Source organism: Cibotium barometz, chromosome 7, assembly GCF_041138505.1.
Source record: "Cibotium barometz isolate CiBa-2024 chromosome 7, ASM4113850v1, whole genome shotgun sequence".
Classification (NCBI taxonomy): Eukaryota; Viridiplantae; Streptophyta; class Polypodiopsida; order Cyatheales; family Cibotiaceae; genus Cibotium; species Cibotium barometz.
Genome location: NC_141052.1, coordinates 44,185,086 through 44,204,269, shown reverse-complemented (window position 1 = coordinate 44,204,269; position 19,184 = coordinate 44,185,086). Strand labels below are relative to the sequence as shown.

Genomic DNA, 19,184 nt, shown 5'->3' with positions numbered 1-19,184 from the left:
GTGAAGAGAAGACAGCTTGGGGAATGTGGCAGAGATTGCAGGACTTGTATGCCCAACAAAGTGCCTCAAGCAAAGTGTATTGGTTGAAGAAACTCATAGGCCTTCAGATGAAGGAAGGGGCTTCTATGACAGCCCATCTCAATGAGTTTAATGGTATTGTCAGCCAGGTTATAAATCAAAAGTTGGCAATGGACGATGAGTTCAAAGCCACCTTTTTGTTATGCACTTTGCCAGAGAGTTGGGACACATTCAGGACAGCCACTAGCAATTCGAATGCTATGCTGTCATATGCAGATGTTGAGGGTGCTCTTCTTCAAGAAGAGATGAACAGGAAAAACAACTCTGTTGGCAAGTCTAATGCAATGAATGCACGTGGGAGATCCCAACAAAGGGGGAAAAGCCAAGAAAGGGGAAGGAGCAAGTCTCGCTCCAAAAAGGATTTGGAATGCCATTATTGTGGCAAGAAGGGACACATTAAAAAGCAATGCTACAAATGGAAAAATGATCAAAAGGAAAAGGGAAAAGGCAAAGACAAAGAGAAGGATGAAGCCAAAGATGTAAAGCCAAAGGGCAAAAGTGGAGTCAAGATCGAAGAAATCAATGTGTCACATGCAGGTGGCAGTGAGGATGAGGTCCTCTTTACTTCTTCACTTGATGCCCATTCACTTCTTACAGGTGGTCATGGTATGCACTCATGGATCATTGATTCAGGTGCCTCCTTTCATGTCACAGGTTGCAGAGACTTGTTTGTCAGGTACACTGCTGGCAATGAAGGAGTGGTTTATTTGGGTGATAACCATGCATGCAAGATACTTGGCAGAGGTGATGTGAGGCTTGTATTTTCAGATGGCTCACAGCTTATGCTCCATGATGTCAGGCATGTGCCTGAGATCAAGAAGAATCTGCTTTCTACTGGACAGCTTGATGATGCTGATTATGTTACCACATTTGGTAGTGGAAAGTGGAAGATTAGTAAGGGCTCACTGGTTGTTGCCAGAGGCTCTAAAGTGGACACTCTTTACTTTATGCATGCAGGTGTTTGTCACCATGCTAATGTAAATGCAACCGAGCTGCCGGAAATTTCTATGTGGCATAGCCGGTTGGGACACATGAGTGTCAAGGGAATGGAGCAATTGTCTCGTTTGGGTTACTTGCCTTTTCTAAAGTTTTCAAGTTTTCAGTTTTGTGAGCATTGTATATATGGTAGGCAACTACAGTGCCCCCACAAGAAAGCTCTTGGACAGAAAGATGCTCAGTTAGAGCTTGTGCATACAGATGTATGTGAGATGCCTCAGCTTTCTTTGGGAGGGGCAAAATATTTTGTGTCTTTTATTGATGATGCCACACGCAAGGTGTGGGTTTATCCTCTTCGTTTGAAGAGTGATACATTCTCAGTGTTTGAGAAGTTTGTTGCTCTTGTTGAGAATCAAACTGGCAAAACACTGAAAGCTTTGCGTTCCGACAATGGTGGAGAGTATACGTCCAAACAGTTTCAGGACTTTTGTGATGCTAAAGGCATCAAGAGGGAGCTCTCTACTCCTTATGATCCTCCACAAAACGGGACAGCAGAGAGGATGAACAGGACCATACAGGAGAAGGTCCGTTCTATGTTGTCACATGCTGCATTACCTCATGGTTTTTGGGCTGAAGCTGTTATGACAGCCGTTCACCTTATAAACAGGTCACCTAACACGAGGCTTGGTGGGAAAGTGCCAGAAGAAGTATGGACAGGGAAGCCTCCGTCATACAAGCACTTGAGAGTGTTTGGTTGCGTTGCGTACGTGCACATACGCAGGGAAATGCGCACCAAACTTGATCCTAAGTCTCATAAATGCATATTCCTAGGATATGGTGACAGAGGTGAAATGGGGTATAGACTTTGGGATCCCATAAATAGAAAGATCATACGCAGCAATGATGTCATTTTTGATGAAACATGCATGTATAAGGAGCCTGCAAGGCAACAGGAGCCTGGCAGAGTCATCTTTGATGATGATGGACATCATGGACAACAACAAAGGGCTGTAAATCAGCCATTACAGCAGGAAAACCAGCCCTTAAATGGTGCTGAAAATGGTCCAAATGGACAGCCAGAGATGGCAGAAGATATCCCTATGGATATACCACAGTTAGAGGATATACCGGGCATGATTTTTCAGCCTTATGGCATGGAACAGGAGCCACCATTGGGTGATATGCAGGCTGGACAGCAACCTGCAAATGATGGTCATTGGGTACGGAGGTCCACTAGACCCTCCAGAGCCCCTGACAGGTTTGTTCCAGGGGTTGACTATTTGATGCTTACTGACTGTGGGAAGCCCTCATGTTATAAAGAGGCTTTACAGAGGGCAGACAAGGCTCTATGGGAGCGTGCCATGAAGTCAGAGATGGATTCTCTGCATAAAAATGAAACATGGAAGTTGGTGCATTTGCCTGCAGGCAAGAAAGTTTTGCCATGCAAGTGGGTTTACAGGCTCAAAGTTGCACCAGATGCAAAGCCAAGATACAAAGCCAGGTTAGTGGCTAAGGGCTTCAAGCAGGAATATGGTGTGGACTTTGATGAGATCTTCTCTCCAGTGGTCAAAATGACCACACTTAGAGCTGTGTTAGCTTTGGTTGCGCATGATGATCTGGACTTGATTCAGATGGATGTGAAGACTGCTTTTCTTCACGGTGATCTCCATGAGGAGATATATATGCAGCAGCCAGAGGGTTATGCAGTAAGTGGAAAGGAGAAGCTTGTATGCAAGCTGAAAAAGAGTCTTTATGGGCTCAAACAGGCACCAAGAGAATGGTATCATAAATTTGATACATTCATGAAATCTCAGAAATTCAGGAGAAGTGACATAGATCACTGCTTGTACACCAAGAAAGCTTTGGATGGCAGTCTCTTGATTCTCATTTTGTATGTTGATGATATGTTGATTGCTGGGAAATCTCGTAAAGAGATGGATGCTTTGAAGCAGAGGCTGCATCAAACCTTTGATATGAAGGATTTGGGTGATGCTAATCACATCTTGGGTATGCGGATACTTCGGGACAGAAATCAGCATGTGTTGTATTTGTCTTAGAAGGAATACATTGGCAAAGTCTTGCAGAGGTTCAATATGGACGGGGGGAAGAAAGCTAGTACTCCTTTGCCTCCATATGTGAAACTCAGTGCTATGGACAGCCCACAGTCAGATAGAGACAGGGCTGATATGGCCAAGATTCCGTATGCTTCAGCTTGTGGCAGTCTCATGTATGCCATGGTTGCTACTAGGCCGGACATTGCATTTGCAGTGGGAGTGGTTTCTAGATACATGGCCAACCCTGGCAAGAAGCATTGGGAAGTAGTGAAAGGTGTCATGAGATACCTGAAGGGCACACAGGATTTGTGCATTTGCTTTGGCAAACAGGATGCATTAGTGCATGGTTACACGGATTCGGATTATGCCGGTCATCCAGATAACCGGAAGTCTACTACCGGTTATGTGTTTACATTCACAGGAGGTGCTGTGTCATGGATATCCAGGATGCAGAAGTGCACAGCCTTATCTACTACAGAGGCCGAGTATATTGCAGCCACAGAGGCTTGCAAGGAGGCATTATGGCTATCTCGGTTAGTGGTTGATTTGGGCTACACAGGGGATATTCCATTGTTGCATTGTGACAGTCAGAGTGCCATTCAGTTGGCAAAGAACCCTGTTTTTCATGCAAAGACGAAGCATGTGGATGTGAAGTATCACTTCATAAGAGAGGTGATAGAGAACAAGCAAATTCAGCTTGTTAAGATTCACACGGATGACAACCCGGCTGATCTGTTGACGAAGAGTTTGCCTCCGGAGCGGTTTGCTCATTGCAGACACTTGATGGGCATTGGATGAGGCCAGTTTCAGCCTTGATATGGCCTTGTATATTATCATGTACATGCTGATTTTTTCTTTTCCTTTCCTTAAGGGCACTTTGCCTTTAAGTGGGAGGTTGTTGGGGTAAAGGCGTTATGCCCACCCTTATAGTGTGTACAAGCCCATAAGTTATAGTACATAGTACACTTAGTACTTTTAATGTACTAAGTGCACTATGTGTACTAGTGCAATATACATGTGTGATAGGGGAGTCACACACTCATGCTTTTCATGAGTTGACTTATCCCCACAACTCTCTCTCTCTCTCTCCCTTGCTTCTCTGTGTATGTCTCCCATGAATGAACTCTAAACCCTAATTCAGGTTTCTCCCCATCATTCAGCACCTCCACCCAATCTTTCTTAGTGGTTTGCAGTTCTTCCCACAGCTTATCACTCGCAGCTTTCAACTGCTCCAAGTCCGCCGTCCTTAGACCCTCCGTAATATTCAGTTCCCCTTCCTCCACTGTATGGTCCTTGATCATAGCCTTCAGGGCTTCCATTTCTGCCCGGAGTTCTCCTATCACTGGGACAGCCTCTGGCATTTCCTGTTGTTGCATCTGAGTCTCTTCAACATCTGAATCACCTCCTCTTGTGGTTCACCTGTGCTGCCAATTCTTCAATCTTGTTGTTCTTGCCTTGTTTCTCCTTGTGGAGGCCTTCCAACTGTTCTTCATGTTGGTTCAGGACCCTGTCCAGCACCTTCTTCTGTTCGCAAAATGCCTTCTTGGTGTTGTCCTCCACTATCTTGATGTATGCCTCTAGCTCCTGTAGATTCATGGTGGCTATTTCCCCCTAGTTGCTGCCTTGGGGGCCTAAGCAAGTGTGGGTGGGAACAGGGAAATATATCATCATGGCACTAAAATAAAAATCAAAGAAAATAATAAGAGCTGAAATGTCAGATCTGATCCCAAAACAAAAAGTGTCCAACTCTCATATCACCCTAAAATATCCCGCATAGGACACTACAACAAGGCACCCAATGTAGTAAAGCTGGGCCGGTGGGAGAAAGTCCTGCAAAAAAAAATAAAAAATCAAAAGTCAGTTGTCCACATCAAATATCAAGCCAAGCTTGAACAACATCAATAACAGAAGTACAATAAAATTGATTTGGATTTTCTCCTTCATTCTTTGCAAATCTACGTAATTAGAGTAATTACTCTTAATTACTTTGATAAAATTCAAAATTGAGAGTGCATATCTTGCATTAAAGTGATGCTCTAGCCTCCTATAGCATCAATTTCAAAAAACCCCTTGTTTGAAAACCTTAATCTCAAAAAATTCTGATTTTTCGAGGGCATTCTCTGTAAGAGACTTGACACTGACATTGGATCTCATCCTTTGTTAAGACTTTCCCATCATTTCTTTGCCTATTATGGCTACCCATATGCTCATTGAGAAGTTTGACATATGCTCATTGAGAAGTTTGATGGAGAACGCTTCCATACTTGAGAAACGAAGCTGAAATTCAGCCTCATGAGAGAAGGCCTTTGGTCTTTTGTCGAAGGGGAAGATAAGATGCCTGAACCAGAAGATGCAGCCCAAAAAGTCTGGAAACTAAGGCATCAAAGAGCCTTTGGTCTAATAGCCCTTGGCCTCTCTGACAATTTCATACATCATGTAGCATATCTCCTGGCATTCAAAGAAGCCTATGAGAAGTAGGATATGCTTTTCGGAGAACAGGGAAAGATTGCAGATAGAGTTCTATACTTATCCTGCAACCACATGAGAGCTTCAATGCTGATGCGAACAAACTGAAGTCCTTCATGAACCAGCTTGCTGCACTTACAGCTAAAGTGGAAGAAGATGTGGCCATAGCCGTATTGATCAAGCCAATACCATATGAGCTTTATAGAAACCTCATCACCACTTTGAAGAATGTGCCCAGTCTTACCCTTGAAGGGGTCATAACCTCCTTCAAGGAAGAGGAGAAAAAAATGAAGAACAAAGGAGGCGGCGGCAACTAGGTATAAAATGTTCCCTTTGTGGTAGGAACAATCATGCTAAGGACTCTTATTCAAAAAAGCCGTGGAGACATTGTGGAAACAACCACCACAATGAAAAGAACTACTTTCACAAAAAAACATATGCAAATATCATGGAGGAGAAAGAGCTTCCCACAGAGGAAGCAAGCTATTGTGTGTTGTTTTCTATTGTGAGTATGTGACCTGATCCTGTGTTGTCTCTACCCAAGGGATTCCATAACTAGCCAATGAAACTAGAGCCATGTGATTTATCCTTGACTAGGAAAACCCGTGAGAAACCATGAGCCTAGATTTATCCTTGACACAGTATGAGGTAAATTGAGGGTTTGTTGGGAATCAAGGTCTTACCTACGTGAACCCACTCTTATATGTGAGGTAATGTTTCTGTGTGAAGCACCTCCTAGAGGAGTTATAATAATATTTAGATATATTATGCATGCCTGACTTAAGCGCTCTGGGGCAACCTTTGTAACTTATAAAGGTGCATGTACAATCAACAGTCACATCATTGTCTTCTCTCTCTCTCTCTCTCTCTCTCTCTCTCTCTCTCTCTCTCTATCTTTGTTTGCTCCATAGCCATGGCTGCCTTCACCTTCAAACCACCATAGCTCACCCCCGAGATTCAACAGAGTCCAAGCTGTATTGAAAGGGAGAGGCGGTTCCTCTGAAAGCCATGTGGCTTGAATCAATTGGTGGTGCATGCATAGCAACAACTTCTATGACCCTGCTCTGCCAACTATCTACAGGACTCCAAAGCTTACCGTTGGAGGTGATTTGTATGTAATGTGTAAACATGTTGTAGGTATTTGATGGCGTGGAACATGACATCTTTGACTAGAGGGGCTGATCCAAACTCCGTGAGTACTATGGCATGCGAGATAAGGCTGGAGCCCTTTGGGGGGGGGGGGGGGTGGGAGTGGGGAGGGGTTGGTGTTGGATGCGAGGTGTTTTGATTTTTGATTTCGTACAGGTGGTGTATATAAGTCTCCCATATGAGAGGGGAGCAGTGAAAGGTGTCATGAGATACCTGAAGGGCACACAGGATATGTGCATTTGTTTTGGCAAACAGGATGCATTAGTGCATGGTTACACGGATTCGGATTATGCCGGTCATCCAGATAACTGGAAGTCTACTACCGGTTATGTGTTTACATTCACAGGAGGTGCTGTGTCATAGATATCTAGGATGCAGAAGTGCACAGCCTTATCTACTACAGAGGCCGAGTATATTGCAGCCACAGAGGCTCGCAAGGAGGCATTATGGCTATCTCGGTTAGTGGTTGATTTGGGTTATACAAGGGATATTCCATTGTCGCATTGTGACAGTCAGAGTGCCATCCAGTTGGCAAAGAACCCTGTCTTTCATGCAAAGACGAAGCGTGTGGATGTGAAGTATCACTTCATTAGAGAGGTGATAGAGAACAAGCAAATTCAGCTTGTTAAGATTCATACGGATGACAACCCGGCTGATCTGTTGACAAAGAGTTTGCCTCCGGAGCGGTTTGCTCATTGCAGACACTTGATGGGCATTGGATGAGGCCACTTTCAGCCTTGATATGGCCTTGTATATTATCATGTACATGCTGATTTTTTCTTTTCCTTTACTTAAGGGCACTTTGCCTTTAAGTGGGAGGTTGTTGGGGTAAAGGCACTATGCCCACCCTTATAGTGTGTACAAGCCCATAAGTTATAGTACATAGTACCCTTAGTACCTTTAATGTACTAAGTGCACTATGTGTACTAGTGCAATATACATGTGTGATAGGGGAGTCACACACTCAATGCTATTGAGTTGACTTATCCCCACAACTCTCTCTCTCCCTTGCTTCTCTCTGTGTATGTCTCCCACACATGAACCCTAATTTCTCTCTCCCATTGAGGGGGCTGGTGATACTGGTGATCTGGCTAGTGAAAATGCCAAGTATGTATGATCTGCCAATAGGACGAGGTGGGATGGAGAATGAGGTGACAAGCTGTGATGCCTCCAAAGACCCCATAATGTAGTCTACCACCGTGCCTCCGGTCCATGTATGACCCCCATGTGGGAAGCATGTCAGCCCTCCTGATCCCGGCCACTGTAGCATCCCGTTATAAATAACGAGACGATGCCTGGCTCCCAACTCTAGTAAGTGGTCCCCATAATGTCCTCTGTCTAGTCCAGTGTCCTCTGATGCCCGACTAGCCCCTATCTCCTCTAGATCCACAGGGTGGAGGATCTCCATGTCATCATAGTAATACACCTCACACTGTCTGCACTGTGGGTGGGCATTGAAGTCACCCGTAAGAAATACTTCCCCTAGTGTAGAATAATGCATAATCTCCTCTAACAGACAAGTGTATGGCGAGGCTCCTGTCTCCTCCTCCTGTGGCATGTCCTCTGTAATGACATAGGAGGATCCTGATGGAGGAAAGTAACATAAGGCTATGTATATAACCCTGTCCTGTGAGAGCTGTAAGCTGATCCACATGTATCTGGCCTCTGGATCCTGTGCTATCACTCTCAGTCTCCCCTGTAGCTCCCGTCTGAATAGAACTGCTACTCCCTCCGACCCTCTCGAGGTACCCTGGCGTGTGGTCTTCCTGTATGTTGACTCCCACTGGAATCCCTCTACTGGAGGTAGCCCTCTCTCTGGGCTCTGATGTGTCTCTGTCAGAAGTATAATGTCTCCCCACCATAACATGCTCCAGTCGTCTAGGCTGCATCCATAGTGAACCATTACAGTTCCATATACTGACATGTGTATCTCTGTCAGTGGCCTGGTCTGTGTCCCATAGGCCCCAAACCGCTAATCCATGGGCCGGCCATCAATGATGACCCGACTATCTCGATAGAAGGCCTTCTTGCCTTCTCTCCTCACGTGTAAGACTCATGGCATGCAAGCTCTCCTATGCTCTAGTTGCATCCTTGTGAGATCATCATCCAAGAAAATAGGAGCTCTCTCTAAGCCTCGTAGTATGACCCTCTTCCTCATGAAGGTGACCCTCTCCGTCTCTCCTGCAAACTGTAGGATGAGGGCTCGCTTGCGTGTTGAGTCTTTCCCGACTCTCCATGCTTTGGTGAAGGGGAGAGGGTCCTCTTCCCTGTAGCCTAGCTTCATGCATAGAAGGTGTCCATCTTTCTCGAGAGTGGAGTTGGGTGTCTCGGCTATACCTGTGACTCGAATGTTGAGGCGGCGGGCATGCTTCATCTTCTCCTCCTCAATGGTGGTGTGAATGATTTGATGTTCTTCCCTTTGAGTCTCCTCCCTCACTTCTTTACGGATGTTCTTCTTCACCACCTCAACCCATCCTGATTGCTTGGCTTCGAGTTTTCCCTCCATGTCCTTTGTGATCTCCTTGGAGATCTCTTCTTTGATGGCTGTGAGAGTGTTGTCATTGATCTCCTCTTCTTCCTTCTCGGTGTTCTTGACGGCTACCAGTTCCACTTTCAATGCACTCACCTCCTCCTTGAGTGTTGTGTTCTCTTGTTCAAGGTCCGTGACCCGTGCTTCGAGGGCCATGATGTGCCGGTGTAGTTTGTTCTCCACCTCATTGAGGTTGGAATCGGATGTCTTCTTGTTCTCCTTGATTAGTGCCTTCATTGCCGTCTCGAGGGCCTTGAGTTTCTCTTGGAGACTCGGGGCCATTCCTCGAGATTACTCTGCAGCCCTTCCCACAGGCAGGGAGGAGAGAGAGAGAGAGAGAGTTATGTTGCTGCCTTGGGGGCCTGAGCAAGGATGGGTGGGAAAAGCGAAAAGGGAGCACAAGGCCTACCAGACAGGCAGGCGAGCCAGCATAGCGCTAGTAGGGCAGCGAGGCGGAAGGGCTGGAGGGCGGCAGTAGTAGCGAAGAGAGAGAGAGAGAGAGAGAGAGAGAGAGAGAGAGAGAGAGAGAGAGAGAGAGGGAGGCGAGCAGGCGTGGGCGAAGGCAGCGGCTACGCACAGAGGCACAAAGCGAATAGGGAAGAGCGAAGCGAAGCGGGCGGCGAACAGTGAAGCAAACAACGAACAGCGAAGCGAGGCGGGTGGCAAGCAGGGGCGAAGGCAGCGGCCACGCACAGAGGCGCGAAGCGAACAGGGAAGAGAGAGAGAGGGAGGGAGGGAGGGACGGAGGGAGGGAATGAAATGAAATGATATGATATGATATATTAACGTCTCTAAGAGGCCATAGTGGCCTATGAGACCAAAACTGAGAGTACATTTGAAGTTGGTGTCTCATCAAAGAGAACAACTAAATGAGACAAAAAGTACAATAAATTGATTGTCCTACAGTTATAAGAACAGAACTGTAAGACTCCGAGATGATACTGAGTAGAAAATACTGGAAAATACTGAAAAATGTATATCAGGTAGATCCATGTATGCTGATCAGTTGAAGTGTTGCCCTCTCCCTAGATCAAGTATCTCCGCCATGGGGCTGTCTAGGAATGGAGAGGTCATAGAAGCAAGAGAGAGAGAGAGAGAGAGAGAGAGAGAGAGAGAGAGAGAGAGAGAGAGATTAAGCGTCTACTAAAGACCCAATGGGCCTATGAGACCAAAGTGATACAATAATGTCCATGGCATATCTCATCATGGAATGGAAAATAAAATAGAAAGAAAACATAAACATAGCTATCTCACTGGGGTGATACAAAACTGTCCATGCAGAGGCTTGGTCCGAGGTAACTCCTAGAGGCTTGGTCCGAGGTAACTCCTCTCGGGCGAGGTAGGTCCGGAGCGGCTCGTGGAGGGTCCCAAGATCCACTATGTCGGTGTTCTCCATCTCCTGGGTCCGGAAGAAACTGGTGATGGTTGGCTAGCGAGGCTCTCTCAAGAAGGTGTCCCTGTGTCTGGAGCTCAATCAGGAAGAGGCACAGGCAACGCTGGTCCTGGAAGTCAATGATCCTGGAGAGTGGACCGAATCCCTCACGAAATAGACAGTGAAAACTCCCGCGGATCTCATAGTATATTGGGCAGTGGCCATAGTCATAAGAGACGGGGGACGGTAACGAGGGACGGGGACGGGACGGGGGACGGCCATATGTAGGGAACGGGGACAGGGGTAGGAACAGCACTTAAAAATTACTTTGTCAGTACCACCCACTCGCCTATACGGGCAAAGCTTGCATGTCCATGGCTGTGCACCACCTCCATGAGGGGATGGGGTGTGATTGACCTCATCCCACCATGTCCATCCGGTCGTCCTTCTACGGGTAGTTGGAACTTGAAGAGCCACTGCCACGAGGAGGATGCCATGCATGATGGATGCCTCCTTGTCACTTGATAGCTTGAGAGAGAGAGAGAGAGTGAGTGAGGCTTGAGCCTTGAAAGTTGAGGGAGAACTTGAGTGTGAGGATGGGTGTGTGTGTGTGTGTGTGTGTGTGAAGCTTGAGAGAGAGTGTGTGTTAGGGAGAGTGTGTGTCTTGAGAGGCTACAGCTTGCTTGTGTGAGAGCTTGAAACTTGAGACCTTGGCCCTTGAGGCTTGCCGCTTGAGGGAGAGAGAGAGTGTGTGTGTGTGTGAAGCTAAAGCTTGAAGTGTGAGAGGGAGTGTGTGTGTGTGTGTCTTCTTATAGGGAGGGAGGCAAGAGAGAGGCCAAGGCCCAAAGCCTCAAAGGCTCAAGGCCTATGGGCCAAGGCTAAAGGCCCATGAAAAGCCCCTCCCAAACGGCCAAAAAAAAGGGTCAAAACTGTGACCATTGCCCAAACAATAACATGTAGGCGTTCCCATGCAGCCATCCCCCACAACCGTCCCCTCTTGGATCCGTCCCCGGAACGCCGTCCCTTGTGAGGGACGCCCAACTGGGGACGTCCGTTCGTCCCCGTCCCACAGTGTTCCCGGGACAGCATCCCCCCGTTCCAAGGGTCCGTCCCCTCCGTCCCCTGTGACTATGGCAGTGGCATATGTAATGCTCCTCCGTCTCAACCTCTGTGGCATAGTCGGCAGATCCTCTCCTCTGGGTCTCCGTATGAGCTTCCCGGCTCTGAAGATGTGCTTAGCTCTACCTGTCTCCCCTCTAAGGCAGTGGGATGAAACCCGTATCTAGCCAATCGCAATCCGCATGGCATGGGACATGTGAACACTCAAGTAGCTCGGATGCTGGATGAATCCATCCTCAGTGAGTGTGAGGAAGTGATCTCTGTAGAAGTGCATCTTCGTGGGGAGCTCCGGAGGTGTGATCCATGTGCAATGTGTGTAGAGGCTGAGAAGATCTAACCGGATAACCCGGTTGGTATCCTCGTGAGACAACCGAAGAAAACGGGAGTCCAAACTGTACTGAAGGGGGGGTAGGCGGTCCATGCAGAGTATACTGAGAACCAAGTGGAAACTAGTGCATACCATACTCCAGAGTGCCCCTCAAGTGCTAGCTGTCTGGAGGACTCCTGGGCAAGCCTCGGGTACCTGTGGGGATCCATGTGACTGATGCGATGGAGGTATGTGACTGTCTGGAAGAGTGCATCCACTACCATCGGGGCTGTAGCAAACTATGCCTGGATAATATGGTGTGGGACTGATGGTTTGCCGCAGATCATACGGCAGAACATCATGACCTGGGGCCTCTCAACTCGCTGCCAATCCTCATCGGATAAATCTGGTCCCCATAAGGCTGCTCCATACATCAAGGCTGGTGTGACGAGGGTGTTAAAAAGCCAGCCCTTCGTCCTGGGCTCCTGGAAATGTGCTTGGAAGCATTGCCGCTCAAGTAAGCTCAAGGCTGCATATCCCCACGTCACTCTAGCATGTGCTGCGGGAACCATGGTAAAGCGTGGGCCACTGAAAGTGACACCAAGGTAGACATAGGATGAGACAATCTCCACAGGATCCCCTCTATATGTGAAGCTCAATCTGGATGTGAAGTGGCGAGAGGTATTGAAGACCATTACCTTGGTTTTACCAAGGTTAACAGAGAGGTCCCGCTGAGTGCAAAAGTCATGTAAGGCATCCAATTGTCTCTGAAGCCCTTCGGCTGAGTCTGAGAGGAGGATGATGTCATCTGCATAAAGTAGTATGAGAGAGAGAGAGAGCATGTGTGTGCATGTGCGTGTGGGAGGGGTGGGTGCTTTTGGTTTACATGCTGCTGTATGTGCTTTCTGCATGCTGTGTTTTGGTGTTTGGTCGATGGACTATGTAAGCTGTTGAGTGTGGCTCTTTCCCATGCATCTTGTTACACATCCTCTATTGTGGGATTCCTGAGGGCAAGTATACAGGATGGGAAATTCAGAGGGCTAAGAGAGTGGTTGAGGTGGCCCAAAACATTGGGATGAAGGCCCAATGTGAAGGATAAAAGCCAAGGCCTAGAGAGAGAGAGAAAGAAAGAAAGTTGTATTAACGTCTTCAAAAGGCCAAAATGACCTATGAGACCAAAAGGTTATATTAAACGTCTTCGAAAGACCCAGTGGGTCTATTACACCAAAAGTGATACAAAAGTGTCCATGTAATCTCATCGTGGTACAAAAGAAAACAAAGACTAGAGCTACAAGCTGGGAATGTCAAATCCGAGCCATATGATACAAAGTGGGTCATCATCATCATACAACCTATGGAGGTAGGGGGAGGGGTGCAGAGAGAGGTAGAGAAAGAAAGAAAGATATATTAACGTATTGGAAAGGCCAAAGTGGCCTATGAATGAGACCAAAACATAGTACACAGCTGATAGTGTCTCATCAAAAGTAAGACAAAAAGGACTAAAAAAAGTCCTAAACAGCTATGAAAGGAAAATACTCCTACTGAGGTACAACAAAAGTGTATAATATCTACAACTAGCATAAGACTGGTGTAATCTCCTCATCTCAGTATCTCTCTCATGGGGTGCTGTAAGAGAGAGAGAGAGAGAGAGAGAGAGAGAGAGAGAGAGAAAGAAAGTTGTATTAACGTCTTCAAAAGGCCAAAATGACCTATGAGACCAAAAGGTTACATCATATCCATGAGGTACATAATCCTGGGTACAAAATAGTAATAAAGAAAGATAACAAAAATCTAGAACTTTAAAATCTGATCTAGGTACATGAGCAGAGAGCTCTCATATCACCCTAATACATCCCTCATGGGCCGCTGTGACATGGTGCTCAAGGTGGTAAAACTGAGCTGGCGTGAGAAGGTCCTGCGATGATGGGAGATGATGGCCTAGATCGTCCTGTGGTGGCGTGGCCGTGGGCGAGGGCCATGGGGTTTGGGGCGTCGAGCCGTGCATAACTCAGTGGCTCTGTCGAGTGTCACACCTCTCAGCCGAGCTCCTACACTAGCCTGTGGTCTGGGTATGATGGGTGGATTGGCCCTCGGAGTGCTGGTACGGAAGAAGTCAGTGAGAGCTCTCTGTGCTGGTCCTCGAGCAAGTACAGCTGATCTGGATCTCACTAAGGACTCCCTGTGTTTACGGAGCTCTAGAAGAAAAAGTCCCAGGCATCTTCGATCCGGGAAGTCCATGATCTTGGAAAGTGGTCCGAACCCAGCTCGGAAGAGGCAGTGGAACCTCCCCCGAATCTCAAAGTACATAGGGCATCGGCATATGTAATGGTCCTCTGTCTCGGGCAGCTGGCATATCATGTCCTCTGGTGCGGCCGCCCTAGGCCCATATCTGGTAGTCTCCAAAGAGAGAGCATGTGTGTGCATGTGCGTGTGGGAGGGTTGGGTGCTTCTGGTTTACGTGCTGCTGTATGTGCTCTGCATGCTGTGTTTTGGTGTTTGGTCTATGGACTATGCAAGCTGTTGAGTGTGGCTCTTTCCCGTGTCATCTTGTTACACATCCTCTATTGTGGGATTCCTGAGGGCAATTATACAGGATGGGAAATTTAGAGGGCCAAGAGAGTGGTTGAGTGGCCCAAAACATTGGGACGAAGGCCCAATGTGAAGGATAAAAGCCAAGGCCTAGAAGGATCACTTTTACCACAGTTCCATTAGTATCTTAAGTATGTCCATAAACTTGTGGCAAATAACAAGTACCGCCAAACTGGTCCCAACAATGTTCTGGTACATTGGGTGCAGAGTTGAGGACTAGTTAAAACATTGTAGGATGTGTAAGAGACCTTTTCTTGTAATTGTGGTAATTAGGGTTAGCACAGCAGCAGTTATGGAGGATGAAAGATATCCATATTGTGTGTGCGCAAAGAGAGAGAGAGAGAGAGAGAGAGAGAGAGAGAGAGAGAGAGAGACACTACTCAAGAGGGAGAGTTTTTGCATGACTCAATAACTATTGATTGATGTGTTTCAAGCTTCAAAGAGTATAGTGCCTTACTAGGTGCTATGACATCAATGCTTATCACATTCACACATAAAACAGCTATAAGAGGTTGTTCACACACATAACTACACTGACCCATCTAAGGGCTGTTTCACAAACATGTGAACACATGAACACATATAAGGGCTGGTTCACACATACAATGCTCTGAATACCCAACAAACCCCCCTTGGGAGTGAAGGTGGTGAGACGCAACATGCAAAGGAAGTAGCGACCTTCTAACTCTATCACATGTTGCAAGGAGCGATCGAGCCATGTGCACCTCCCGTGCCGTGCTAATCCTCCAATCAGCAAGTGACCAAAGAAACAAAGTCAGCTCTTCGTCACCCCCCTAGATAAGAGATATCACGAAGCCTTTTATAACATCAAGGCACATAAACACATTAATTACAAATCTTTTTCGGGGAGCATCCCGGCCTGAGAACCCGTACTAACACTCACACATAAAAACAACTACAATGCCCGGTCATAATCTTCCTCATCGAGGGAGACTTGGGCTGTTGCTGTAGCTAATGGGCCAACAGGCACTGAGCACTCTCTCACCTCAGCTCCCATCAAGCAAACCTCCTTGCGGACAACACACTGAATGCCCTCAAACTCAAGGCTGTTCTTACTGAACTTGCTGACGGGCATGACTTCTGCAGCAGCTCTGGATGTAGACAAGGATCTAGACCTCGCATTGTCTTCACTTTCTGAAAACCCTAATATGAAAGCTTCAAGGCCTGTGTCAAGGTAAAGATCTCTCACATCAAAAGCCTAGCTTTTACACCTGTATCAGTGCAGGCCAAAGTCTTCATCTTCAAAATCGCTCACTTTGGACGACATAAACTCTTGCAGCCTGTCTGCAGGTCATCAGAGTTTTCTTCATCACCTTTGCCATCAACTCTTACAACAGAGAACACATACAGCAGGCACCTGCACACGGCCTCGCAGACTCTATGAAGCCCTCTGCCTCCTCTTCCAAAGCTGAGGTCATTGTCGACACCATCGCCAGAAAGAAGTCCAGCCATGGGCAAACATCAGTGGATAGGGCATCGTGGTGAAACGTCATGCTTAAGAAACCCGTCTCTGCAACAAGGGCGGAAAAGTGGTGAACCGGAGGAGGAGGGCGGAGCAGGCCAGGGGCGGCTGAGAAACTGGCGGCGGCGGCGGGACGTCTCCCCAATAGCATCGCCGGCAAGCTGGGCGGCAGTGGTGGGCCCTGCACTAGTGCTGCCTAAAATTGGCAGGGGTGTGAAGGTGGTGCTTGGCTCCACAGTGGCGGAAGCAAGCAGAAACCCTAGAGTAGACCTAGGTGCTCTGGTGCCATTTGTTGTAATTAGGGTTAGCACAAAAGTAGCTATGTAGGATGGAAGATATCCATACTCTGCATGTGCAGAGAGAGAGAGAGAGAGAAATGAAATGAAATGATATATTAATGTCTTCAGAAGGCCAAAATAACCTATGAGACCAAAAAGGTAACAACAATTGGTGGATCTGATACAATGTTTGTGTAAGAAAAGCTAAAAACAACTAAACAACTAACTAAAACTGAAACAACTATGAGGAAAAGTAAGGTACTAGGAGCTCCTAATGGATAACATCTGGGAGGAAAACTCCAGCAACAAAGGTAAGCATCATATACATCACTATCCAAAGATGTCTCTCATCGGTCGATGGCGGATATCCTCAATGTCCTCCATGGTGAGTACTCTGACTGGACGTCTCCCATGCCGTGCTAGTATGGTCCTGATCTTCTGTTGTAGTCTCCGCCGGTGTCGAGATGGGCCTCTCATCTTGGGGCGCTTGGACCGCCCCAGCTCTATGGCCCGATCAATCACTGTACCTCTGGTGCGGCTATACTCTGGGGCTAGCTGCAATGCCTACTGGCCTGACTGCTCAATCTCTGGTTGAAAGAAGTCTATAATCTGCCTCTGTAGGTGTCTCTCCCTCTCTGATACATTAAATAAAATGAAATGATATATTAACGTCTCTAAGAGGCCATAGTGGCCTATGAGACCAAAACTGAGAGTACATCAGAAGTTGGTGTCTCATCAAAGAGAACAACTAAATGAGACTAAAAAGTACAATAAAATGATTGTCCTATAGTTATAAGAACAAAACTGTAAGACTCTGAGATGACACTGAGTAGAAAATACTGGAAAATACTGAAAAATGTATATCAGGTAGATCCATGTATGCTGATCAGTTGGAGTGTTGCCCTCTCCTTAGATCAAGTATCTCCGCCATGGGGCTGTCTAGAATGGAGAGGTCGTAGAAGTGAGGTAGGCGCCTCCTATGCCGAGTAATAATGGCTCTGATCTGGCGATGGTGAGGATGCCGTGGTCGGGATCCTAGTGGGCGTGGTCGACGAGCACGACATGAGATAATTGCTCTATCAGTGGTGACTCCTTGGGAGCGTGGTCGGTGCCCTGATGGCCCAATGGAGGAGGTATCAGGAGGTGTGTGGGTTGGGTTGCTGGTGCTGGTGCCGAAGAAATCTGTCAGGGTCCTCTGTCTAGGTACATCATGGCTCGGCCTCCTGTCTGCCAAGAGGGTCTCTCTGTGTCTCCTAAGCTCAAGTAGAAACAATCCCAGGCATCTCTGATCCTCAAACTCCATGACCCTGCGTAACGGCCCAAAACCCTCTTGGAAGAGGCAATGATATCTCCCTCGGATCTCATAATAGACTGTACATCGGCAAATGTAGTGTTCCTCTGTCTCTACCTCCTGGTAGCATAGCTGACAAATGCGGTCATCCACGATCTGATGCGCATATCGCCCTGTCTCAATCCGCAGCTGGTGTGATGAGGTCCGGATCTATCCAATGGCACAACGTATCCCATGTGATAGGTGTACATCCATGTACGCCGGGCGGGTGATAAAATCATCCGGTGAGAGGTGTAGAAAATGGCTCTTGTAATGAGCCATTTTCGTGTCCAAGGGCTCAAGGGGGCTAGTCCATGTCCTCTCTGTGTCCACTCTGATGATATCCATCCTGATCACGCGGTTTTACTCTGAGCGGGTGAGATCCAAAAATGGACAATCCAGATTGTACTGAAAGGGTGGTAGTGTCTCTATCCGCAAACCATGTAGGTCAAATCATGATATAGAAAATGGCTCTTGTAATGAGCCATTTTCGTGCCCAAGGGCTCAAGGGGGCGAGTCCATGTCCTCTCTGTGTCCACTCTGATGATATCCATCCTGATCACGCGGTTTTACTCTGAGCGGGTGTTTACTCTGAGCGGTTTTACTCTGAGCGGGTGAGATCCAAAAATGGACAATTCAGACTGTACTGAAAGGGTGGTAGTGTCTCTATCCGCGAACCATGTAGGTCAAACCATGATCTCATCTGAGCGTACCAACAATGAGTATCTCCATCCTCTGCCAACTGTATGGATGAGGTCAATGCCAATCGGGAGTACCTCTGCTGAGGGAGCTCCCATAGCCGCTGTAAAAAGTTAACTGCCTGGAATAGGGCCTCGGTTACTACTGGTGGGGCACCCAGCTCAGCCCGAACAATCTCATGTGGTACTGATGATTTGCTCCGAATCATGCGGGCAATCATCATAATCAGTGGTCTCTCCATTTGCCTCCATCCCTCATCTGTCCCTCTCTGAGATTTGTGATGTATACTGGGTCCCCAAATTGGAGCTCCGTACAGGAGGGTCGGTGTGACAAGCGTATTAAATAGCCACAATTTGGTGCGTGGCTCCTGAAACTGTATGTGTGCACACTGCCTCTCAAGTGCCCCCAAGGCTGCATGCCCTCGAGCTAATCTAGCTGCTCTACTGCCTCCTTCAGGGAGAAACACGATCTTGTGAAAGTAACTCCCAAGTAGACATATGCCCTGACGTACTGTACCGGCTCCCCTCGGAAAGTGAAGTGAGGCTCTGATCTCGTCACCCATGCCTGTGTGGTGTTAAACACCATAACCTTGGTTTTCCCAAGGTTCACTGTCAGATCTCTATGCGCACAGAAAGCCTGTAATGCATCCAGGTGTCTCTGTAATCCCTCCGAAGAGTCTGAGATTAGAACAATATCATCAGCATATAACAAGATGGGTATCAACACCCTTGCTAGGCATGCCCTTGGGCCTCCCAATCTGTCTACATAATCAGAGACCGCATCAATGTACAGTC

General features: G+C 47.3%; 1 protein-coding gene and 1 long non-coding RNA gene across 4 annotated transcripts in view; both read left to right on the top strand.

The window, feature by feature from the left end:
- The window catches only part of LOC147637053 (uncharacterized), a 121,056-nt gene that overhangs the window by 83,465 nt on the left and 18,407 nt on the right, over positions 1–19,184 (top strand). The gene's annotated exons all lie outside the window — the stretch shown is intronic.
- On the top strand, positions 15,080–16,065 carry LOC147637054 (uncharacterized). The gene is made up of 2 exons (XR_015266318.1): positions 15,080–15,795; positions 15,912–16,065. It is a non-coding gene; the product is annotated as an uncharacterized LOC147637054 (long non-coding RNA).